General features: G+C 42.7%; 1 protein-coding gene across 7 annotated transcripts in view; it reads right to left on the bottom strand.

Moving 5' to 3' along the window:
- The window catches only part of DAB1 (DAB adaptor protein 1), an 833,814-nt gene that overhangs the window by 728,142 nt on the left and 80,588 nt on the right, over positions 1-25,084 (bottom strand). The window contains exons 2-4 of one of the 7 annotated variants that reach the window (XM_048498957.1): positions 17,969-18,042; positions 15,384-15,442; positions 5,553-5,595 (exon numbers count right to left, since the gene is read on the bottom strand). The exons of the other annotated variants lie outside the window; for them this stretch is intronic. The gene's annotated coding sequence lies outside the window, so the exon portion shown is untranslated. The remainder of the gene's footprint in view (positions 1-5,552; positions 5,596-15,383; positions 15,443-17,968; positions 18,043-25,084) is intronic. 7 annotated transcript variants of the gene reach the window in all.

Genomic DNA, 25,084 nt, shown 5'->3' with positions numbered 1-25,084 from the left:
AATTTTGTTATGCTACTATAGACTAACAATTACCCACCTGAAATGTTTCCTTGACTAATAGGTAATACTGTGTAATGGTGCCATCGCCAAGACATACTTGAACCTGGCAGGAATCACCTTAACCACTAGCTGGTCAATGTAATTTCTGTGAGCCTCCAATGAGGCAGACCATCATCTCAAGCTCCCCAGGGAGTCACTATGGTTAGCATCAGCCTCAGTGTCTGAGTTGATCACATGTGTGGGGGGGAGGGAGGAGTTGGAGTGTGACCAATCAAGCATCTAAGCCTCTCCCCAAGAAGATTGCACCCTCTGATGGAACTGTGTCTGTCTGCCATTGGCCATGGTGGCATGCCCACATAGGGTATGAACTAGGCATAGTGTACTGCCAGTCCTCCTGGAGGTTGCTGCGAGTATCCCTGTACCCCAAGAAGCTGTTGCATTTAACATGAGAAGGCAATCCAGGCTATTGGTTCCTCCGAGGAGGAGGAATAGTTGATGTTTCCCCAAAGGCACTGGGGAGTGTAGCCTATCACCACTTCACTCCCTGGAGGAGGAGGGTGGACATGCCAAAGCACTCAAAGATTGATGAGAATGCTACCCAAATGAGCACTGTCATTCAGTCATTTCTTCCCTGAGGAGGACAACCAGAGGGGCTTCAGAGTTGACTCCCTTCTGGAAGGGGATGGTTGCTGAGGTGGTAGGGGAGCCTATTTAAGAGAGTTAACCTGCACCCTGGTAAGCAGGGAGCCTTAGGGGGAGAGTGTCGCCCTTCAAGGAGGGGCAAAGTTTTCTCAAAAGCAGCCATAGCTATGCTGATAATTCCTCTAGCCTTCTTACGTAGTGCTAAGGCCTGCACCAGGGAGTGGTTAGTGGTGGAAATTGAAGACCCAACATCCTGGGATGGCCTTACCTCCCCATGATTTCAAGCCGAAAGGCACCAAATAGCCATACTTCTCTTTACTCATGCACCTTGTTTGAAAGGCAGCTGCAAGCTTTGGAAGAAGTTGCTGAATGGCTCTCCCTCAGGCAGAGCATACACCCAGCATGGTTGTCGGACACCAACAGGAAGAAGTCAGAGAGCAGCAAGACTTTAAAACAATATTTTATCTCAGCATGAGGCAGCACAAATATTTTTCAAGAACTAAAACACTTTAGGCCGAGTCATTCAAAAACAACTTACCAGGCCCAACCTAGAAAGCTCAGCTAACAGCTCTGTAAGAACACAACCACTTCACGTGGTGGCGAAAAGAGAGCTAGAGAGAGAGAGTGATCTGCACCCACCAGACCACATGATCCTGGGCAGGAGGAGCACCTAGCCCAGGCTTGTGACTGGGGAACTGGGGCACTCATCTAATGACTATAAGCTCTTAAAATACTAACTAAATTGGTCTATGGCAAGCCTGCACAACTGCAGTCCCTCATGGAATGTACAGAGGACACAATGAGGAACGTTTTGGTTATCACCTTCCACCGTAGTGCAGTAAGTACTGTCAAGCTAAAAGCTTCTTCCAAATACAATATGTATTCAAATATAGCCACAAATTTCTGGTGAAATAAACGAGAGAAGTAAAAAAGGGAAAGGAAAATTTCATTCTTCATTATAAAAAAATATATATTTATTTAGAATATAATACATACACATAGAAACCTTGTAATATATCAGAAAATCCCCTGATGTTCAACAGGTATTGTAGATTTGTAATTGAATTAGAAGAATGGAGACTTCTTAAAGTCTACATTTATAACAAGGCTTTTTGAATAGGAGATGTGAGCACATAACCTAAATGATATAATCCCAAATATCATAAAAATCAATGAAAAAGTAACCAGACAGAAAATTAAATATTAATCAATATATTTGCATCAAGGAGTAATACATAACTAGAGCAAAATGGATAAAATAATATTCGTATAGGTATAAAGCAGTATGCAAGACCACTGGAGTCATTCTGCTCAGAAATGGAAAAGGCTAAGTTAATATTAATAAGTAAACTTACTGCTTGGAGGAAAATACAAACACCTTGAGGCTATGTTCCGCAGCAGGCTCCTGAGCTCTGCATGGGAAAATCTCTTAAAGGGAAAGTAGGTCTACAGTTACAAGATTTAAAAAAATCTAACAGAAAAAGAGTTCAGTTTGAATACAATCTTGCTGTTTGCACTCAATTCCTCCAGCAGGCAGGCTGAGGAATTGGGTTGGCTCTGGGGGACAGCACTCGTGCTGCCCAGATGCTCGGATCACCCCACCCATGCTGCACCATCTTGCTTCCTTGTTACTCCTTGTTAATAAATTCCTCTGGCTATGGCCAAAATTTTATTTACCCATAAATAAGTTTGTTGTGTGTTTATTGGTTACGGGGTGGTTTCAGGTTTGGCCTGAGCCCATGGGATCCCTTCTCAGCCTGCAATATAATTTTGATGTAGAGGCAGTAATCTTTTCAATAGCAAAGAACATCATCTGTTGTGCAGAATGTCCAGATGTTGTAAAATGTTTCAACAATGATGGTGGCAATCTCCCCAACCTAATGAAATATTTATGTTTGCCTATTTTGGTTTTAACGGCATTACTGGTCATTTCCACATACATGAGATAGCAAGGATATTTCACAACATGTATTCAAGCTACAAATTTTTGAATACAGTAGGTTGTAATATGAATCCTGAAATGTATCCTGAAATAGAGGTTCAACTGAAGGGTTTTTTCCCCCACTTTATATATCTTTCAAATTCCTTGAATGTTTGTCAGTAAACCTAGAATATGGTTTACATTTGGAAATGTCTGATAGTAAAAAGCAATATTTTTGCAAAATGCCTCAAATGCACTCAAGTGTTATATGTCAGTGGGATAACCATCCTATCTGTTTGTTTCTTATTTCAGCTGTGAGTAGCATTAACCTATTGATATTTCTAGCTTAAAAATAAACTTCTTTAAAAATAAATGAAGAATATCATCTATCCCTTAGTTGTGACACTAAAATCATCGCTGTCTAGGGAAGTCTATACTATCACTGCAATTCCTTCTGAATGTTAGCATTTGTGCATCACAAGACCAGAAAAAACTGGCTGATGTTCAACCCTATCTTTCTAACTTCTATGTCAAAAAAAATGAATCTTCCACTTACCAAGTCACTTCAAATTTTATACTGTCATCAATAATATTGCCAATTGTCCATATTGTAAAATAAGTTCTTGTGATCCTTTCTATATTGTAAAGATATCCAAAAAATGTTTATTTACAATGATAATTTATACATGTTATCGCCCCAGATAATATCTTTCTCTTCAAGTCTAGCCATAAACAAGTAAGCAAGTTCAGGGACAAATTTGCATTCTATTGTCATGCCTGAGATTTGCCAAGAAAATTTATCCTGGAATTTAATCCCCCCCCCCCCCCCCCAAGTCATAACTCAACTATATGACAAAGGAATGGTGTGAGGGGAAGTTATATGTCTTCTCTCAAGTTTAAAATATACTCAGTTACCTGTAACACTCCATTCAGTGCTACAAAAACATTATACATTGTAGTTGTAAAAAAGAGAGTTTATTTTATTATAATTAACTAACGGGGCCCGGCCACGTGTTGCTGTGGCTTATTGTGGTGAAATGGGAAAGGAACAGTAGCAGCAAATCAATTGCAGAGGCCAGCAGTACGTGCTCATGGAAACACACAGGCTGATACTGTGCGATGTCATTGATGTGTGTGACCGCATCCTCCCTCACTTCTCTTCTCCCTTGCATGCCACCCCTCCCCCTACCTCCCTCCCCTTTCCCTTTGCTAGAGTGGGGGGTCATATCCAGATGCTGTGCCCCCTCCCTCCCCTCCCTTGCATGCTACCCCTCACTCTCTCCCCTACCTAACTTCTGTTCCCTTGCATGCTTCCCCCTTTGTCCCTTCCCGCTCCCACCCTCTCTTCCCTAGCATGCCACCCCTCCCCCTCCCTCCCTCCCGTCTCCCTCTGCTAGGGTGGGTGAATCATATCCAGATGCTGGGCCCGCTCCCTCCCCTCCCTTGCATGCCACCCCTCACTCTCTGTCCCCTCCCTTACTTCTCTTCCCTTGCATGCCTCCCCCTCCGTCTCTTCCCTCTCCCTCCACGGAATGTGTATGAGAGTAGGTGTGTTGTGTGGTAGCAGTGGATGAGGCACAGAGAGTGAAAGGTGAGGGGGGGACCCCACCTGACGTCCCACATGGCAACGTGAGTATGTGTTTCAAGTCCACTCGAGTTATTGCCTATGTACTGTTTTCACTGCTCATATCTGGCCATCTGAGCAAACATTCTAAGGGTACGAACATTCTAAGGGTGACAGTTACACACAGGCAGCTTCATGGCCTGGTGCACCAGGAAAAAGATGTTTTACCTGGCTCTGGTGTGTTGTCCAACAGCGGGAGGTATGTAAGAGCACAGTTGGGTGAATGAGTAATTGTATGTGAAATTTTCAGAGCGTTTGGGCCAGCAGGTGCGGGGTTATTCTCGAAGCAACAAACGCATGGTTACATTTTTATATATATAGATGGATGGTTGAAATTCATTTTTAGTTTGCCACTTAGAGGAGGTGATAGGAAGGGGGGAAATGGAGCAGAGGAATACATGGATACTTTTTCTTTGAAATTTTTTGGGTGGCCACTACTTGTTTATTAAATCTAGGTAAAGGAGCAGAGGCACAGTGTGGAGACAGATCCTTGCATTGGGCAACCTGCCTGCCTCCTGATGAAACACCTTCCCCCAATGTGCCTGCTGAGGAAAACAGAGGAATGGCAAATGACTCACAGATACAGCCTCTCCCCCCCAAAAGAATCTGTCCTGATGCCCAACCCGTGAAGCTGTGACAGAAAGTAAACACAACACAAACACACAGCCCAGCCAAAACAATAAGCAACTACCATCATGAAAACAGAGAGACTAGATGGGCAAGAAGGAGGAAGGTGGCTGAGACCAGTGGGGCTTGGGTTTCCACAGGCCTGCAACACCATTCTCTGCCTGCCTAACATGGCAGGCTACTTGTACACTTGTCCAGTTCCAATGGTTTTGTCTTGAGGATACCATGCAGTCAGCCAGCCATGTCTTCCTGCTCCTACTTCCTCCCAATCTCCCAAATAGCAAGTGGTAGCCCTAGGGGAATCAGAGATACATTTTTCACTTGTATATATTTCTGAACCCCGTTTACTTAGCTCTTTTGGTTACCTGCTCTGTTTTTTGAGAGGTGAATCCCCCCCCTTTTTGTGACCCTTCTATCAATACCACACAGGTCTTGTGTTGGATATGAGGGGAGACATCATCATCACCATGATCATTATTACTGATACTATTACTATTAAGAACAGCAAGGTTATACCTCACCTGTGTGCTTTCATACAGGCCACCAAGGTGGCTAACACACTAAAACATGCAAATTACAATTTCATCTTAAAAGCTGTTAAAACCAACATGCAAATATGTCATTAAAACAAGCTTTAAAAAAGCTAAAAATAAGTACAAAGGATGAAAAAATAGTTAAAATATTGGGGACAAAGGAGGAATCATAAAGGGAATGCTAAGTGAAACAAAAAATTCTCACCTGTTGGTGGGTGATGGCAACAGAAAGGGAAAGGAAGTTCTTCCTGGGGAAAGAGTTCCAGAATTTTAGTGCCACTACTGAGAAGTTCTTCTCAGTAACCTCAAATAATGGAGACATCTAAAACAGGAGTTCTGAACATAACAGCAATGGCAGGGCATGTTCACAAGGCATCAGGCAGTCCTATGTGTTGGTCCCAAACCAAGTCAGCACCAGCACTTTGAAGTATGCCCAAAAACAAATTGGAAGTCAATGTAGATGAGCCAAGTCTAGAGTGGTACAGTCTCTATGACATACTCCAGTCAACATCCTGACTTGCACCATACTGTACCAGTTGAAGCTTCTGAACACTTTTAAAGGCAGCCCCATGTAAAGCACATTGCAGTAATCTAATCTTAATGTATCCAAGCTGTGCACCATAGTGGGCAGATCTTTTCTGCCCTGTAAAGAAAGCAGCTGGCTAACCAGCCAAAATTGGTTGAAGGCCCTCCTGGCCACAGCTGCAATCTGCTTATCCAGCAGCAGGTCCAGGCCAAGAGCACCCCCAAACTCTGGACCTGTGCATTCAAGAAACAGAAGAAGACATAGGAACAGCAGAACTTGATTACGTGTGGAATACTGTTCCCTTACAACCAATTACATATAAACATCTTTATTCATGGCAATACATTTGAGAAAATCATAATTTCTGCTAAAAATGGTTATATTCCTGCTCCCATCTTAAATTAACAGCACTTGCAGCATATTAGTAACACAACAGCTACTGTCTAAAAATGGCCATGCATATGAGGTCTATGAAATGCTGTTCTGCTGGTACACATCAATCATTAGTCTGGCACTGAGTTCTCTGTAAATGCTCCAATGCACTTTGCCAGCCTGAAGGATGCATAAAAGAACCAGCAAAGATTCTGGAAGGAAGTCGTTAAAGCTGTTAGCTAAAATTGATTATGTTTGATCTATGAGCAGAAGAGGGCAATATGCTTTTTATTTGTTTATACAGTGAAAATTTTTTGTATCCCATGAACTCTGTTTAGTTTATAAAAATGTATGAACTAAAAGGGAGACAAAATTCCTCACTAATCCAGATGTTCCAAGAGACTCTGGTTCTGCTAAATAAGTTGAGTTCTGTGACACAAGGATACAAGGACAAGGAGTTTTACCTAGATGTCAGTGCTGGCAAAATATGCCTTTTGGACCAGTCTGCTGAAAACTGTTAGAAATGTATGAGTTTTTAATTAATTTTGGTAAATGCCAAAGTATTTTAATTTACCATCTTGGTGATGGCAAAGGGAATTTAAACATCCAATTTACTTTCAGATAAATGAGCAAAATTAAATTAGGGAATATGTTTAAATTATTGTGCTACCACCATTCTCCTTTCTATGAAGTACAGCAAGCCTTTATTGGCATAGACAACAGTACAACAATAATAAAAAATGGATTAAAAAGCACATACAATACAGGAAATAAATGTTAAGTCGAAGGAAATCTACTGGCATTTAGTAATTTCCAGGAGAAAGTCTGCCACTATCATACAGAGAGAAGGATCAGGGTTGTCCAACAAGTAGTGTAATCTAATTAAATAGGGGAGATCGGGTAAATGTAAAGGAGTAAGATTCACATACTTGGATCTGATTTCCTTGAATCTGAGACAGTGTAGTAATTGGTGGGCCAGAGATTCAACTGAGCCATCATTACATGGGCACAATCTTTTAGCCTTTTCTTGCTTATTAAATCTGCTACCTCCATTCATACATCTATCAATTAACAGCAGATATCTGTTCATAAGATTATTAAAATTATTATTTCTAAAACAATCTATATATATAAAAAGCTTTCCGTGTATGTGTTGATGACAGGGTACCTCAGAAGCTGCTGGACGGATCGCCCCCAAATTTTTTCAAGGGAGCAGCATGCTGCATCCATGCGAGATTGTTTCCACGCCAGTTGGAGAAGTCTCCTGCGACTCACCTGGAGCCAGGTGAAGCAGCGAAAACAGAGGCGGCGTCCACTGCATCGCATCTGCGTGACTCCTTGCCCAGCCGTTGGACCGCGACCAGGGGACCTCGGCGCGAGAGGAAGGGCCCGGCCTTGCGCCCACTGGGCACTGGAAAGTGCTCACGACCCGCCTGCTGCGGGAAGACACAGAGGCCCAGCCAGTTGTGGCCGGTCCCATCCCCAAGCTCAGTGGGGTTGGAGGGAAGGGGAAAATCCAGAAATGCCGTGTCCGCTGCCTGCCGCCACAAAAACCCCCCCCCCCCCCCCCCCTGGCTTTCCAGCTCACTTCATCCCAGCGCAGCCTCAGTCACTTTCCGGCAAAAGCGCTGCCCGCCCACCGTGACAAACTTTCCCTCCATTACAGAGTTACTAAATATGTAAAAGGGGGCAGGAGAACTCAAAGTGGAAATATTCCACCTCATATGTCAAGGGTTTGAGCGTCAAGAGTCGTGAAATACACTTGACTCATTTCTAACACCCAAAACAAGCTTCTCTTTGGATGCATTGGAATTCTCCCTTGAAGCACGAGAGGCGGCGCTGCGCCTTTAAGGAGGACGGTGCCTGCCTGCCAGGCGAGGGTGGCTGCTTTCCTCCCCGCCTCCGGCCCTGATCTGTTGCCTCCCGTGGGCAGGCTCGCCCGGTGGCTTCACCGGGGAGCAGCGTCCGGCACGGCCGGCGATGCACAGCCTGGGCCCTCCGTGCGCCCTGGCCGCCCTGCAGGGGCTGCTTCGGGCGGTGGCCAGCAGCGAAGTATTGCGGGAAGCCAGCCGCCGCCGCCGCCGCCGGGCTGCCGTGTGGCTCCTGCGCGGCCAGGTGCCGCCTGCCGCGGTGTCTTGGCAAGGTCCGCGCCGAGAGTCCAGGCGGCTCCTCCTGCTGGTTCCCCTCCGACGGCCACAAGGGCCGGGCCGCTTGCTCACTGAGGCCGCCCTGCGAGCCACCGGCCCGGCATGCCCGCTGGGGTCGCCAGCGGGAGCCGCCCCGGATCGCAGAAGGTGCGTGGAGGCCGGGGGTGGGGTGTCAGAGAAGACGTGAAGGCAGTGGGGGAGAGTCTCCGAACATGTGCAGAGTGCTTTCTCCAAACAACTCTCTCACTGCACTCACACACTTCTACACAACCCCCTCATCTCACACACTCCTCTCTGCCCTCCCTCACAGCCACACTTCACACAGCCATGGCCTTCTCCATTCTTTTCACAACTCTCTCACTGCACTCACACACTTCTACACAACCCCCTCATCTCACACACTCCTCTCTGCCCTGAAAAGGGAAAAAGGGATTCCATTTGACCACCCCAAAAGCCTAGGCTGCGGATCATTGAACCTGTATGCGCATCTGTGTGGGTTGCGGACTGTTATGAGAAGGACAATTGCCACAGCAACGCGTGGCCGGGCCCCGCTAGTTTAGAATAAGAACCTACCTGTTCTGTTCCCCAAGTAAAACAGTCTCTAGGTGCCCTGTACTCGGCCAGAACAGAGTGGGAGACTCACAAGCAAGGTGTTAACAGTTCAGAAAAAGGGTTTATTGCTAGAAGAATTGAGACCCTAACTCCTCCCAGGGTCTGACTAAAATAAAATACTTGCTTGACTGAAACAACTTGAAGATTGAGACTTTTATCCTTTCCAGACTTCTTCCAGGAAAGTCCACTTCTTCTGGGCTTCCTCTTGGTTCTTTCAGTGTCCTTTATCTGGATTCTAATTTCTGTTAACATCTTAACTTCTATACTTTTTAGATATGAGATATTGCAGCCTTCCAACTCCACTGGCACCTCAGACTAAATTAACTAAACCGAGGCACTACTGGGTAATGAAAGGAAAATTGACTCTAGGGGGATTCTGAAAGGGACAGGGCCTAACTAAAGTTTCCTCCCTTAGAACACTATACAAAAGGAACTAAACCCATTGTAACTAAAGGGACAACTGAGACTTAATAAGAAAATAATAAGAGCTTCTCTGGGGCATGCCACCACCAATGAAATTTGTCTTTGTTTCCAATTATTTCTTCACCAAACTACAATTTTTCAGTTTATCTGCAAGAACCATTGCTGCTGATTGGATGTAAAATCAATACATGTTTGTAGCCCAGATATGTCTTAGGTTATTACACTGATTGAAGAAATTCTCTGAATAAAAGACCTGTTAGAGACTAGTTCAAGAGACTAGTACCCTATGAATCCATCTGGCATGTTCCCGAATTCCTACTACTTTTGGAAATATTACGAAGGATACCTTGATTTTTTTTTTGAAATGCAAATACAGCACACAACAAAGAAGCTGGTATATCCCTGACCCCAGCATGGCATTGGCACAGGCACCACTAGTTGGTATATACACAAACAACCTAAATATGCATCTGTAATTCACACACAACGCAAACTGCTGATCTGCTGGCACACAAGTGCTAAAAATGTTTGGTATGACAGGAAAAATTCAATGTAAGAAGACATAAATAGTGTGTAAAGAAATAATCACATATTCTATTCACTGAGGGGAGAATTAAAAGTTCAGCAAAGGGCTTGGAGGGTCAAAACAGCAAAGCTGAGAAATTCAAAATCATCCCTGTTAAAGTCCTATGCTGAATGGAAACATCTCTTCCTTTTTACCTACACACACACACACACCCACACACCCACCCACCCACACACCCACCCACCCACCTTGGAAAATTAATCTTTCACTTTGTGTTTATACCACTTCTTTGTACCTTTATTTATGGGGATTTCTGGAAAGAACAGGAGCCAAAATTTCACTTCGGTAGGAAGTGGAACTAAGATCATGCAATTTTAAAACAGTCAGTTCAGGGGGAAAAATGTTTTGAGCCTCAACTGTAAATTCTGGGCTGTAAATTACTTCAAGCTCTTTTCCAGTAATCTGTCTGTGCTATATTAAAGGTTTATATTTTAAAACCAGACAAAATGGAAGAAATGTCAAGATCTCCTAGTAAACAAACAAGTCTAAGAAGCTGTCCCAACATTTAATGACAAAGTCTATAGGATTCAGCCTTTATTTATGTAGTCTGGCACTGCAGAGACATTGAGAGTTACTGTATAGCAGCACTGGGCAGAGATCAAGAAATTGGATACAAAAAGGCTTAAAATTTATTCAGTTCCCTGGGTATCTTGTGATAGTTCATGTCATGTTGTTCCACAAATCAGCAAAGGGCTTGAACATTCATGTGACCCAGGTGCCTTAACAATATACGGAATAGGATGTGGATGTTTCTTAGCTCACTAGGGACTTGCTCAAGGAAATCTTAGTTTTTCACAATCTCTCCTTCATAGTTACCACATACATTTTGACTAGACAAGGAAGACACCGTGTCATCATAATATATCCTACACACTATAACATAGATGGCTAATTAACTTTCCTCTGGCTCTGCTAATTGGCTGTGCATGTTGGACAAAATAGTTCCACTTTCCCATGAATGTGTTTTGCTTGTCTAGAACAGGGGTCAGCAACCTTTAGCACTCAAAGAGCCATTTGGCCCTGCCTCCCCAAGCCCCGCCCTCAGCCTCTCCAAGCCCTGCCTTCAGCCAAGCAGGCGAGATAGACAGTGGCAATGATGTCAACAGCGACAAGTTGCACTTGGGACACAGTGAGCATGCCCTCCTTCCCTGCCCCTCCTTCCTTCCTCCCTCTTTCAACCAGCAAAGAATTTGAAGGATACAGAAAGAGATAAAAGACAGGCCTTGGACTGCAGCCAGGGCTAGCTCAGTTATAAGCAGACATCAGGTGTGTAATGAGAGTGGAGCCAGCCAGGGCATGTGGCCCAGGCATGCCTTGATTGGGGATGCCCTGGCTGCCCCTTTCCAAGGCAGCCCCCATGCCTCCACCTCCTGTCCCACCAGCCTCTGCCTCCTACTCTCCATCCGGCTGCAGTGCTGTTTGCTGCTGGCTGGCCACCCGTCTCTCCCCCATGCTCAGAGACACCCTGTCTTAGGAGCCTAAGCCTAAGAAAGGCCATTCATGCCTCTTGTGCACTGCCCTTGTCCAGGAAGCGGGAGGCAGACGGGTGAGTTGTCACCTCCTTGAGTGAATTTTCCACTACAACATAAGACCCTGAAGGAAAGGGAGAGGGAGAAGGCAACTTCTCCTCCCTGCTCTTTTGCCATATTTTGCCACCACCTTTGGGGTGGGGATGGACTCAGGAGGCTGTCAGGCTGTTGCCCCTCTACACCTATCTGCATGCACCATGACCACCTACAACTGGACTCGTACACTGCTTGCCTGCTCACGTGCTGGTATGATTCTGAAACTGGCACTCAAGCCAATGAGTGTGGGGCAGGTGTGGGAGCTGAGGTTGCATAGAGATGCATCCCAAGAGGAGCAAAAGAATGCTGGAGTTAAGACTTGTGCCTGTGAGGGTCTCTCCCTCAATACTGCCTGCTTTCAGTTTGTTCTGCTGGGTCCACTGCGTGGGGTATGGCCATGAGACCTGAAGGGAAAACTTCTCCTGAGGGTGTGCAAAATGAAGAAGCCAGTTGGACATGGGGCTGGGGGACTCAGAGGCCAAGCATGGAGACTTCAGGAGAGCAAGCATGGCTGGACTTGCTGCCTTTCTGCAAGGGATGAAGGCCAAAAACTGCTATCCAAAGTACACTTTTTAATAGAGTGCAGCTGAGTTCTAAGTCGACCTTCTTCACTGCAGCTTAAGTGAGAAATGGCAAACAGGAGAGGGGTGAAGGGAAGAATTTAAGGCACTGGCCCCTAGGAAAGTGCCACAAGAATGAAGGAGTTCTGAATGGCTCGCTGTGGATAGTTTTATAATTGAGATTGCATGAGAAGATGGAATGTTCAGATGAATGTTAGCTTTGCCTCTGGCTCAACAGGTTTTGCTTTTGCATAAATCAAATTGATGTTCCCTCAGTATTGTTCCTCTATATTTAATAAAGCTGTTTTAAATAACACTCTACTAAATAGGCTAACGTCTAATTTCTTGGCTCTCTTCTGGTTCCCTTTTTAAAAGCTGGTGTAACATTTGCTGCGTTTCACCCCTCTGATACAGAAGCTGATTTTAGCAACGTTAAATGTTATATTATTTGTTTCACTGCTTTGCATATATTTTCTATTGGGGAGAAAAGACTTAGCCTCTGTCTCTTCAGCATGCAAGTTGTGAGGACATCTCCATCTCCCTCCTTCCCATGTTTCAAACAGGGAATGCTGCCCTGGGTCTGTTCATGTCCAGCCCACTGCCATTTCAAATCCAACTCTCGGGGGGGGGGGCAAGGTTTGGAAGAGGAGAAATTTCAGGGCTTGCTCTGGGTGCCATTTTCTATAGATACTAGGGTTGGTTGAATTAAAAAAATTGGTAAAATTCGGATGTTTTGGGGTATAAAATGATCTGTATGCCTGAATTCAACTAATAACCAATTCGTATATGCCCGAAAATTCAGGTAAATCTGAAAAGTTCGGGTCCATTTTAACTTTTTTTGTATTTTTTTGTGTTTTTACATGTTTTGGCCAGCAGGAAGCGCAATTTTAAAGCTAGTAGCACCAAACTTTCAGGATATCATTAGGAGACTGTCCTGATGATAATTCCCAAGTTTGGTGAACTTTGGATTAGGGGGGAACGTTATTTATCCACAAAGGGGGTGCCCCATCCCCCATTGTTTCCAATGGGAACTAACAGGAGATGGGGCTATCCCCAAAACTTTGGCTCCCCTGAACCAAACTTCACCAAAATTTGGTATTATCATCAGAACAGTATCCAGATGATACCCCGAAATTCTGGTGCCACTATCTCAAAAAATGTGCCCTTGACAGGCAACCCAAGAAATTTCCCCAGATTCTGTGCTCTGCAGTGACTTCACTCCATTGCAGCCAATGGGAAATTTTTGGGGTGCACATTTCTCAAGGTAAAGCCACAAAACTTTCAAAGAATCTTCAGGAGAGTCTCTTGATGACACCAGCAAGGTTTAGTAAACTTTACTTCAGAGGGTTAAGTGTTATGGGCCCCCAAAAGGGTAGGGCCCATCTCCCACCGCCCCCTGAAGCAAAGTTTACCAAAAATGGCTGATGTCATCAAGAGACTCTCCTGAACCCTTTTAAGCCATGCTATGGCCAACCTATGGTGCTGCAAATGTTCATGGACTACAATTCCCATCAGCCCCTATCACCCTGGCCAATTGGCCATGCTGGCAGGGGCTGGTAGAAATTGTAGTCCATGAACATCTGGAGTGCCATAGGTTTTGTAATATATATTTATTGAAGGGATTATTATTATATAGGTGCTATGTCTCAAAAGAGTTCATGAATAAATTAGCACAGCTCGGACCAAGGGGTGAGCCCATATTTTAGCCGGATATTTGCATATAAAATTTCTCATTGAATCAGAAAAAAAACTGTTTTCAAAGATGATATCTAAGAGGCTAATAAGAAATTGTGTGCGAGGGCTGAAATCAGTCCTAGTGTCCAACAAGTCATAAATTATTTTCCTCGTCTCATCCAAAGGGACATTTGTATATAAAGCAGAAACGTCAACCGTGAAGAGAGACGATCCAACTGGACATTTCATTCCTTCTAACTACTGTATCAAATGAGCAGAGTCCTGTATATAGGAGGCCAACCTGCATGAGATATGAGGAAACAGCTATGTGACATTGAAGTTCAGATTTTGCAGATCAGCACTGCGACTGACTTTTTATACAGCCTTAGTTTTATTATTCTGTCAGAAGAGCTAGATTCGAATCATGGCTCTGTCTTAAAGTATCTAAAGTAATAGTCAAAATGTGAACATGCTGAGAATGTGAAGATTCATGAACAACCACAACCGTCTCCCAACAATTCGGATCAGAGAAAAGAGTTTGTGAAACAGCATAGTAATCAGTTAGGGTTGCCAGCTCTGGGCTGGAAAATTCATGGAGATTTGGGGGCAGAGTCTGGGGAAGCTGGAGCTTGGGGAGAATGATGAGGGGGGATGTGATGCCATAAAGTCCACCATCTTAACCTGCCATTTTATCCAGGAGAACTGATTTCTGCACTCTGGAGATAGTTGTAATTCCTGGAGGACTCCAGACCCTTCTTAAAAATTGGCAACCCCAGGTGTAGTCCCAGCATATTTCATTGTCCCGATTCAACAGCCGTTTTTGCTAGCCACTGCTAAACAGAGATGGCCAACTTGAAGGTTATAAATTATTACTTGCAACACCGATCTAGTGATGTTGTAGCAAATTTTAACACACACATGTAAGCTACCCTAAGCCTGACTGTGGTTGGGAATTAGGCATGTTATAAATGTAATGAAATAAAATAAAGAAACTATTCTGAGCTGGCCCTGAATTCAACACAATTGGTAATAGAGTTACTTCAGATGTTTGCTCCACTCATGGATTTCTATTTCAGCTGCCAGAATAGTAAAATGCAGTGATTCTATCAAGTTGTTTTCTATTTTAAAAAATTGATTAATTTTAAACAGAGTTCACCAGTTCAAAACATTTTTGCATTCATCAGTGAATTAGTGCATAAGGCTGTGAACATGACATTTGCAGACTCTTCACATTTTTATTGGCAGTAGATCTGCAGCAAAAGAAAGAGGTCTGAGCAAGACTCCATGGAGAAAATCCATCTCCTTACAGTGTAAAAGAGGGACTGACAATTGGTAAGTTCAATTAAGTGAATCTGACAACAGCCTTGATATTAGCAAGGCTCAATTTCTTTTCTTTTTTCACCTGGCACAAAGAACATCTATTCTGCAGAAGAATGAAAAGTGAAAAGAAATGAGAGCAGCCTGCAAATGTACAATTTTGTATTCACTGATTGACCTTTTAAAGCCCTTAGGGGATGGGGCGGTCTACAAATATAATAATAAAATAAAAAAAATAAAATAAATATGAGTACCTGCACAGGATAATGCTTTGAGGGATTCATGTTCCATGTAGCTTCTCCAGAGATTCACCCTTGAACATAAGAAAAATCAAGATTTTTGTCTGGAGATGCATAGGAGACATGTGGCAACTTCCAATAATGTAGCCACACAGAGGATTCGTTATTGTTATTAATGTCACAGCTGTTAGTTATGATATTATTATTATTTTTAATGTAAAAGCTGTCACTTCTTTAGCTGGTTGTTAACATCCCATTACAATTTGAGCCTCACCCAGAGTTCTAGGAAGTTGTAATGTATTGGCATAATTTTTGTGTGGATCCCAGCAACCAACCTTCTGAATCTGACAGATGTTAATTTTGTCTATTTGAAGATGTTCCAAGTGCCACCCTAGTGTTTTTGGAATGGTGTCCAGGGTGCTGATTACCACTGGGATAACCTCAGATGGTTTGTGCCATAGACGCTGAAGTTCGATTTTCAAATCGTGGTATTTAGTGACTTTCTCACGTTCTTTTTCAAGGACCTTGCTGTCACCAGGTACTGCTATGTCAACTATGGTCACTTTCTTGTTCTCGATCCCTGTGATGTCTGATGTATTATGTGCTAATACTTTGTCCATTTGGACTTGAAAGTTCCCCTTCTTATTTTCTGTGACTTTCTCTGGACAATATTCCCACCTGTTTTTAGCTGTCCTAACATTGTAATTCTTGCATAAGTTCCAGTGGATCATCTTGAACATTGAGTCGTGCCTCTGATTGTACACAGTCTGGGGGATCTTTTTGCAGCAGCTGAGTACATGATCTACAGTTTCATCGGCTTCCTTGCACAATCTGCACTTTGCATCATCTGAGGGTTTTGCCATTCTGGCCTTGATCATATTTGTCTTAATCGCCTGCTCTTTAGTGGCTAAAATCAGTGATTTGGTTTCCTTTTTCAGAGTTCCAGTTGCTAACCAAAGCCAGATCTTTTCAATGTCCACTTTGTCCTTGATCTTTACCAGTGGTTGGCCATGCAATGCTTTGTTGTGCCACCTTTCAGTTCTCATTTTAATCACATTTTTTCTGTACTCCTATTTGGTTCTCTGGGCTTTCAGAAAATGCCTTTCCTTCACTTCAATCTTGACTTTCTTTCACATAATCATCCAGTGCATGTTTCTTTTCCTCCACTGCTTGGTTTACTTGCAATAGCCCTCTACCACCAGATCTAGGAAGGTATAGTCTATCAGTATCACTATAAGTAAGGTGTAAGGCATAGTGCACTGTCATAAGCTTCTGATTTTTTTCTATCCAATGCATCCAAATCAGCCTATATCTAATTTATGATTTCTGCAGTGTACCTGATGACGACTATAGCCCAGGCCTTGATGGCCTTGATGGTATTCTCACCATTTAATCTGGATTTCAATATTTTCCTGATCCTCTGTGTGTATTCTCTGTTGACCACAGGCTTTAATTGCCCGATCTTTATGTTATCCAGCTGCAAAATGCCCATAGGCTTCCTTTTGGTTGCACCTGATTCGTTGCCTATCAGACATTTCTATGTACTGGTGTAGCCCCTGCGGGGTGGAAGGGTGACGCCCTGGGTGTAGAAGCGGTGGAGGTGTGGCCAGGCCATTGTGGGGGCGTGGCATTCTGGGGCGTTCTTGGGCAAGGGTGGGTGATGCCTCAGCAGAGGCACAGGGTATGCGCCCTGGGTGCAGTTTCCCCTTGCTCCGCCTCTGTTTCTATGCCATCACTCTCAGTGATCTTGCCCCTCTTTATCACCACAGTGGTTCACTTTTCCAGGCCAAACTCCATCAAAATATCTGTGCTGCATATTCAGACTGTGTTCACTAATTATTGGATTTCTGTGTCTGGATTTGAAATAAAAATTTCAAATAAACTAAACAAATGTTGGCAATAACGCTTCAGCATCATTGTGAGTGTATTGTCCAGTCACATGATCATTATAGCAAAGAAGTCTGTGTTGTCTTTCCTGTGTTTCCAGCCCAGCCATTCCAACCAATGTGATACTGCTGTGAAATCCTGAAGATTTTACTTCTCAGCATCAGTTTAAATGTACAGTAAGCTACAAACATCATTCTATTCATTGATCTAGGGGATCCTGTAAACATATGTGAAGTTTAAAAAACTGATGCATTGACATTGGTTTATAATGTTAAGAGTTCATAATGAGAAAACATAGTGGTATAATCAACTGGGAAATTCTCATGTGCAAGTACCATTTAAAATCATGGGAAATGCCCCAGAACAGAGCACCCAGTACCCAATGAAAAAGGAATTTGGATAATGGAGGTTCTATGAGATACGGAAGAGGTTGCACAAACACAAGATTTCATTAACTGGAAAATCAATTCTTGCCTAGTTAATTAGCACTGTTTGCATTTCAGTGCTTCTGTATATATCAGAAGAAAGGGGAAAGAATCAATGCTGCACCAATGGCCACTACCTTACTACTGTCATTAGAAATTAAGGGCCATGCTATAAATTATGGCATACAATGGGCTGTCACAGGTGTGTTTAATATAATCACATAAGGAGTTGAGAAGATGAAAAGCAAATTGTCTTTGAAACTACACACAGGAACAAAGGTAGTTTACCTCACACTAGAAGTTCCTTTTTCATAAGGCGCCAGCTTCCAGTTTAATTTGTTCTTCTGCTGGATGAGCAGCCACTTAAGTTTGAAGAGAGACATTAAGCTTTGGTTAGTGAAGTGGTAGGCCAGTATTGTGTCTTATATTCATAGGTGTTATGCAACCCAGATCACCATGGGAAATAACCACAGTGAAGTTTATAAGAATTCCAGTCCCTAGCATATATTCTGGATTTTAAATTGCACTGCTTACCTTATTGTTGTGAAGTTGTTGTCAACATACTGGTGTACAGGTAGAGAGAATTCTTTCTAATGAGTATGTGTATGTTTGCTAGGATCCCCAGGAGGTTCATGTAAATGAGGTGCTCACTTCAGTGAACCTATTATGGTAATGAATATAGCTCTAAATAGAGTCTGTTACTGAAGGAAAAATAAACAAAATTGAGACAAACATATACAAAATGAAGTTTTTTTCTGAAAATAATAGAAGGAAAGGATGCATATGTTAAAAATAAATAAAATTATACAAGATAAAATAGATAAAGGAGTCAAAAAAATAAACTGTGTTTCTATTCATATTAAGGACTGCAGGCAGTGAACATGGATTACACTTCTTAATAAGAATGTCTTCATACAGGAGGCAGCTTTAGGGCCCATCATTTTGCCACACACGTGGCAGTGGGAAGCATCTTCATTTTTAAACAGACCACTGATTGGGTACCTGTCAACCAGACCACCTTCTTCCATAGGAGGATATACACACATTTGACTTAGTTTATAAAACTGTATCTTACTATCAGTGCAGCTTTTCTTCTTTTGTAAACATATGCAACATTCTCTTTAAATACTCAAAAGCAGTTTCTGTGCTGATTATAGCTTACCCCACTGTGAAATGAGGTTTCCTTTCCATGAATTTTATTAGCCATTCTTGGTCTTTCTCAAATGCTAGCTTTTTATTCCAGTTTTGTCAATAAACTGGAATTGCAAAATTATATACAGTGTTATTAAGCCTTCCTGTTCACCACAGTCTTTTGAAATAATGAACCAACAACGGTTATTGAAAAACTATTCAATGTTACTGAGGTATTTTATCAATGTACTTATAATTCTTAAAGAGATAGAAACTGTTAGTTTGGTTTCCTCCTTTTATGGTGTAGTATAGAAAAAGTATTACCCTGTGTACAGTTATACAACCTTCACACAGACAGGGCTGAATAATTCCAGTTCTACAAGATAAAACCAAGTTGATGCAGGTCCAGTAGATAGTTTCAGAGGGTAGCTGTATAGGTCTGCATTACAAAAGCTAGATTTGAGTCTAGTAGAATCTTAAGAGACCAACAAGATTAATGTGCAGTTTAAAGACTAAGCCAGCAGTCTTGACTACTAATTGTAATGTGATCTGTGCCTTTCAGAATAAGTGCCTTTAAGATCTGTGCCTTTAAGAATAAGCTGATGGGCAGAGTTAAGAGAACCAGGCTGGGAGAGCTCTCTTCAGAAAAACTGTGCACCCAGGGGGAGTGCCTCTTCATATATAAACAGAGAAATGACAGGAAAGCCCACTGCAAGCCCATGCATAGAGAAGAGTCCCAAGGTAAGTGTTCCATGAATAATAAGTCCATGAGAAGGAGTAATGGATTCAAAGTACAGGAAAAGAGATTCTACGTAAACATTAGAAAGAACTTCCTGATGGTAAGGGCTATTCAACAGTGGAATACACTGTCTCAGAGTGTGGTGAAGTCTCCTTTGCATGTTTTTAAAAAGAGGTTGGATGGCCATCTGTTAAGGGTGCTTTGGTTGTGTATTCCTACATAGCAGGGGGTTGGACTTGATGGCCCTTGTGGTCTCTTCCAACTCTATGATTCTATTCTATGATTCTATGTATTCATCACAGCTCCCACCCTATGAAATGGGCTTTGTGAGGAAGTTCAACAACTTGCACTGCTGGTTATAGCCAGTTAAAGACCTTCTCTGGTCTAAAATTATGATTCCTGGAGACCAAATAATACTCCCAGCTGCCACAACCAAGCTTAAACATATGGGAGGGGGGTAGGGTTGCCACATTCTCACTAGTGGTGAGAAATTTCCCCCCACCCACCACCACTCTCTGCTGCTGTTCAGCTGGGTAATGAGAGAGGGCATGCTGATGTAACTTCTAGCGCAACCCAAGAGTGGTGTTATCATGTAACGTTTATTCTCCCTTCTCCCTGCTTGTAGTGTGTTGTATGTTATATTTAAACCCTTTAGTGTTTTAAATGTTCTAATTCCTTGTTATTTGTCACCTTGGGGACCCTATTTGAATGGAGAAGTGGCATTTCCTCAATCCATTATGCATCAAACTATCTACTGTTACATTTTTGTTATCTTCCTTCCTCTCAGCGGTTATTTTTAGACTGCAATGGAGTGAAGTCACTGCAGAGCACAGAATCTGGGGAAATTTATTGGGTTGCCTGTCAGGGGCGCATTTTTTTGAGATAGTGGCACCAGGGAGATCAGCGGTTATTTTTAGAGATCAGCGGTTATTTGAGTCTTATTGTATTTTGTTTGCTTTAAATATGTATTTGTAATCCAACCTGAGATATAGGGAAAGTGGGACATATTTTATTTAATAAATAGCAAACAAATATTTGTAGTATAGTATCATGCCCTGTGACCAACTTACGCTTCATTTATGGAACCCTAGAAGAGAAGAAACCCCATATGAATTCACTGTGCTTTTCAAATTTTGCTCTATGCCAGTGTAATCCAATTGTAGGAAAGTTCCCTGGAAAACTAGGGATCCCCCTAGTGCCACCATTCCTCAGCTGTGTTCATATGTTTAAAAAAATTACTAGGAGACAAATAGAATTTAATAGGATAGGAGGCAGTAAGTTCAGATAACGATGGAAGCTGTTTATACAGAATGTGTGAGAGGACAACAGCTTTATGTGACATGTGGCGTATGCCTCTGAGGAAAGAGAAAAGTGACACACTCAGACTCTTCAGCCAAATCATGGCAGATTGGAACAACAGACAAGGTGCTACAAACTGCTCAACCAAATGAGCCTATGGAATCTAACACCATAGCACAGATATAGACAGAGAGTTTATTATGTGGGCAGAGATGGTGAAACCAACTTAACAATGGCCTTCAACTTTTAAATATTTTAATGAGCTGAAAGTTCTTACTGACATAGTGACAGAGAAGCCCTATTTCAATCAAACACAAAGACAATAAAACCAGCCATTCTGAAGAAGCGAGGGTGAAATACTTCAGTTCAGATTCTTGGTTGTGCACATTTTGATCCCCCACCCCAAACTCACCATGCCTCAGATCAGATAATCCCTGCAGTTTCTGAAACCTCTGAAACAGTGACTTTTCCTCTGTCTGCACAAGGAAAGCGAAGGGAATCAACATGCATTTTGCTTTTTTCAAGTTTTCTCTCTCCTCCCCACCATCCCTTGCCCACACAATGGTTTATCCTATTGTTCCAGGATCAAAAAGGCCGTTTTTTTAAAAAAAATCATGCTGAGTTTGCTTATTCTGCCCCTTCCTTATAGATTGGGAGGGCAGACATTAGAAAAATTAGGGGATCTCTTCTTCCCTAGCCATGAAAGGTCCCATACACAGCCTTGTTTACCTGCTTTGGAGGAAAAGATGGCAAAGTACTAAATGGTGAGTCAAGGGTGGACCAGTTGTAAGACAGAAAAAAACACAGCGCCCCCCCCCCACACACACACACACCAGCACTTGGCAGCAGCAACATGATGCCTCTGCCCTCTGGGAACCAGGTCACCTCTCTGCTGCCGCCCCCCCCAGTGGCTGTCTTTAAAGTGATTCATCCTAAAGGCAGAGAAGTCACAAAAAATGGCTGCCTAGAAGCTTCAGTAAGGTTGGATTCTGCCAGGGGAAGGAGTGTTGGAGGGCAGAAGCTTTTCTTGGGTGAGATTCCAGCTCCTCACCCCCACCTCTCAAAGGAACAAATGTATGTATGTGTGGACAGCTCAGGAATTGGGAAAGATAATGCCTTGGGTTTTTTATGCTGAGGGGCTATTGACATAAAACTCGAATGGTCTAGCAAATTAACACTAGACTATAGACAGCATCTAAAAAAAGGCAGCTAGTAACCTCCCCAGAGGGGGGTTGCTCAGAGAGAACAAGGAAGCTGCAGATGGGCAAAATGGTAGATCAGCTCACTTCAGCTTGGGACACTTTGAAGCAGAGTAATCTGGTGAGGACAGAAAACTACAGGGAAACCCCACAGTGAGGCAAACAGTTGTGGAGTAAGTGTGTTACCCAAATTGTCTGGTCTGTTTCCTTTTATGATTGGGGGAATTAGCTGGGAACAGACCTACTATGCAAGAGGTGGGTAGCGAATCTCCACCAATGTATAAAGAGGTCCAAGCCTCAAAGAAATCCATTCAAAACCAGAATTAAAAGAAGGGTTACAATTTTATTAAAGAATCAAAAATAATAAAAACCTGTATATTCACACCCTCCCCCCAGCTGTTTATACACAAGCAAGTTGCAAACACACACAGAGTTTTCAGATGCCAGGGAAATAGAGAGAGATGATTGATAGCAGGAATAGAAAAGGGCATTGAAGGGAGGGCAAGATTGACCATCCCAGAAGTGAACAAGTTCAAGGAGAGAGCAAGAGAAGTGGCCAGCACTTCTTGCGGATGCAAAGAGCACATCCAAGTGCAAATTTCAATGGATTTGGCGTCCAGTTATTGGAAAATTGACACTCTAGCAAAGTGTGGAAAAAAGCAAAGTTCTGTTTCCAGGCACAGACATGGAAAATGATTTGATGGGAGCACCCAAGATTTATTTTTTATTTATTTATTTATTTTTTCGACTTGATATACCGCCCCATTCCCAGAGGGGATGTGATGAGTTTTGGGCAGTGCTGATGAAATCAAAACAGGGGCGCTTGAATCTTCATAAGTTTGTACTATTATACAAAGAAACTTTGAAAGATGACAACTCTTAATAGTTGTTCAGAAGGATTAAGATTAAGTTAACATTTGATTGACAGGGGTGCACGGCAATCTATCCAGTTTGCTAAGGAAATCAGGGAATGGAAATCTGAAATTTCTTTGTGAAGTTTGAGCCAGGTGCACTATATCAAGGTTCAGCTGTTGTGAACCAGATTCGAGTGGCTGTGCCATCAAGAGGAGCATTGTCTAAGCTATGCATTCTTAATTCAGCAGGAGAAAGACTGAGGTCATGTGTTAGTCAGACCCTCTTGGTTTTAAAACCCTTGGATTGGCATCCATCTTATTCTTGCTCTGCTCCATGAGTCTGTGCTGTACATGATATCAAGGATATGATGGTAGGCCCTTTATCTGATTCCAACAGAAAAGCTGCCACCCCCCTTCTGACCGTTGCTTGCCTGGATATCAAGTGATGCATGCACAAAGAAACTATAGCTCAACATTATTTAACACATTTCACAAAACTAAAAAATGGCATTGGTCTCCTCAAATCATCATTATTAGATAAGGCATAGCAACTAGGGCTGCCAGGTGAAAAGTTTAAAAGGTAATAATACCTTGCTGTGTGAAATTAGAGGCATCCATTTCTTTAACATTTAGGTGTTCTATCCCTGCATAGATTAGGTTTATAATATAACCCAAATACAAGTGATAAAACAGAAGTAAGATTTGTCACTGTAAAAGCTAAAATTATAACAGAAGTTTGTACTGAATAGGAGATAAGAAAGCAAAATGGGCCACTTTGTAGTTAAAAACTAAGGGTGGGGTGGGGGAAGGGAAGCTTCTTGCTGGGCTGTGGTGGGCCCAGATGGGGAAGGCCCACCACAGATGTTAGAACCCTTAAGATAGTGAAGTTGGCCAACTCTGAGGATACTTAAATCTAGAGGCATAGGCCCCATGGGGACATCCAAGGACAAATGTCCTGGGCAGGACCCCGTTGAGTCACATGGGGGGTGGAAAACTGCCCCCCCTTTTTGCCTGGCTGGGCATGGCCAGCAGATCCTGTGGGGCATCCATCAGGTGGCTGGCCTGGGAGAATCCTGCCTGTTAAGGTGTTGTTTAGTCTGTAAACAACCCTTCAGTAATTTTCCTTGTGTAACCCTGAGTCTATTAGGGGAGCTAAAGAGTTAGGATAATCCATATAAGGATTGCATTGGTTACTTTAAATTTGGAGGGCTGATGCTTTATTCCTATACTAGATCTCTTGAAGTCAGTTTAAGAAGAAGAGCTACTGTATACAGTGATACTGCACAGATGTTTTCCTTTCTTGCTAATCTGACAGCATCTAAGGTGTTGAACTGTTGATGAAAGCAGACCCAGAAGATGTTGATTTGAAATTTACAGATACACTTTTGCACTTTCATTTGTACACAAGACAAAGCCATAGGCCTACAGAAGAGCATTCTCTGTCTCACACAGACTTTATCAAACTGTACACAAGAAAAAAATTCAGATGGCCCTCCCTAATGTGAAAGCAATCTTACTGCTATTTCTTAGCTTAATGATCACTAACTGCACACGAGTGAGATCTTTTTCAAAACTGAAAAGAATTAAAAATCAATTAAGGGTCTCAATGCCTCAAGAGAGGTTGTCCACATTGAGTGTTCTGTGCATTGAAAGTGACATAGACAAACAAATTTTGATGAACATTTGTTTGATTTTGCTGTGAGGAAGGCTAGAAAAAACTTTTTAAAAAACTTTCAGTGTATTTGATGATTGTAGTGGAAGAGCCTATTCATCTAAATCCAGCCCTGGTGATTTGATATCACCTGACTCTCCTAGGTCTGGCTGCTTGCTGCTCTTCACCTACACCACCCTATGAAAGCCAATGTGGTGTAGCAGTTGAGGCTTCAAAGTAGAGTCTGCAAGACCCAGCTTTGGATCTGCATCTTGCTATAGAAACTTACTCGATAATTTGATGCTAGCCATATGCCTTTAATCTAACCTACTTTCAGTCCAACCTACCACACAGAGTTGTTCAAAGGAGAAAAAAAGAAAAAGAGGAGACCAATGAGGGTTACTTTGATCTCCAATGTGGAGAAAGGTAGAGCATAAATGAAACCAGTAAATAACAATATAGCTGAAGATGGGAAGCAGATAAAAGGTAGAAAGGTGAATGGCTGAGAAGGAAAGAATTAGATAGGTAAAG

This window comes from Sphaerodactylus townsendi, linkage group LG05 (genome assembly GCF_021028975.2).
Source record: "Sphaerodactylus townsendi isolate TG3544 linkage group LG05, MPM_Stown_v2.3, whole genome shotgun sequence".
In the NCBI taxonomy this organism is placed as follows: Eukaryota; Metazoa; Chordata; class Lepidosauria; order Squamata; family Sphaerodactylidae; genus Sphaerodactylus; species Sphaerodactylus townsendi.
This window is presented reverse-complemented; position numbering and strand designations above follow the sequence as displayed.